Genomic DNA, 1,500 nt, shown 5'->3' with positions numbered 1-1,500 from the left:
AATGCCTAAATTTTCATCACATTCCGTACCCACCGAGGAGAACCTACCCAATGGTACTCCCACACCACAACATCTAACCGGAAATTTTATTGCCAAATCCGCATTTATCCAATTAGTTGAAAGAAGCCAATTTGGGGGGATGCCTAGTGAAGACCCTCATTCTCATATGGAGGCTTTTTGTGACTATTGTGATGCGATTTCACAAACCGGTGTAACTCAAGACCAAATTCGATGGGTCTTATTTACTTTTTCTCTAATTGGCACCGCGAAACAATGGTTGAAAGGCCTTGTTAAGGCTACTCTCGGAATTGATTCTTGGAAGAAGTTGGCTCTAGCTTTCTATAAAAAGTTCTATCCACCGGAAAAGACTAACATGCTAATAGCTCAAATTACGGGTTTTAAGCAAAGGGATGAAGAATCTTTGTATGAAGCTTGGGAGCGATTCAAGGGAATTTGTCACTCATGTCCTCACCATGGACTTAGCGAGTGGTTCTTGGTACAACAATTTTGGAATGGTCTTTATGAAGATTCAAGAAATATCCTTAATATGGGATCGAATGGGATGTTCACCGTGGTTGATGACAACCAAACATGGAGCAAAATTGAAGAGATGGCAATCCATAACTCACAATATAGTAGGCCTCGCAAGGCTACTAGAGGAGGAAAGCATGAAGTGGACGCCGTTACTCAATTAGGTGCTCAACTTAGCTCCCATATCGATACTATCAACTTGAAGTTTGAAAAAGCAATGGCTAGACTTGAAGAAGTCTCAAAATCACCAAAGCATCATGTTAATGCCATGACGGCATCTTCATCAATCCCAAGTGGGATATGTGAGAATTGTGGAACTTTGGGACATGACCAAGGTGAATGTAGGGTAACAAATGAGCAAGTGAATGCTTTCCAAGCATACAAGAGTGGTACCCCTTATTCCAACTATTACAATGAAAACAACAAATTCCATCCAAATCTCTCATACAAAAGCCAAAATGTTCAAAATCCTCAAACAACATACACCCCACCACCCATGAGAAACAAAAATCAAAGACCCTTTTACAATCAAAACCAAGGTTACCAAAATCAATACAATCAACAAAATGACCAAGGCTTTGATGTTCAAAAAGCGGTCCTCCAAATGCAAAAGAATCAACAAGAGTTTTTCACTCAAATGCAAAAAGATAGTCAAGCAAAGGAAACCACCATCAACAACATCCTAGCTCACACCAAAATGTTGGAAACCCAATTGACTCTACTAGCATCTTCAAGCTCACAAAGACAAAAGGGGCAATTACCACCTTAAAGTAATCCCCCAAGACATGAAACGGTTAGTGTCATTCACTTGAGAAGTGGTACAAGGTATGAAGCACCGAGGAAGCAAGTTGAGGATGAAGTTGTGGAAGCTAGTGACAAAGAAGAAATTATGCAAAACTCCAAGGTTGGAGAAACATCAAAAGAAGAAATTTCAAAGAAAAATGAAGACAAGGTCAAGGAGAAGGAGCC

At 40.1% G+C, this 1,500-nt stretch overlaps 1 non-coding gene across 1 annotated transcript; it reads right to left on the bottom strand.

Moving 5' to 3' along the window:
- Nucleotides 1-373: 373 nt before the first annotated feature.
- On the bottom strand, nt 374-480 carry LOC141650603 (small nucleolar RNA R71). Its single transcript, XR_012546626.1, has one exon. It is a non-coding gene; the product is annotated as a small nucleolar RNA R71 (small nucleolar RNA).
- Between the last annotated feature and the right edge of the window lie 1,020 nt (nt 481-1,500).

The sequence above is a fragment of the Silene latifolia genome, chromosome 3 (assembly GCF_048544455.1).
Source record: "Silene latifolia isolate original U9 population chromosome 3, ASM4854445v1, whole genome shotgun sequence".
Lineage (NCBI taxonomy): Eukaryota > Viridiplantae > Streptophyta > Magnoliopsida > Caryophyllales > Caryophyllaceae > Silene > Silene latifolia.
This window is presented reverse-complemented; position numbering and strand designations above follow the sequence as displayed.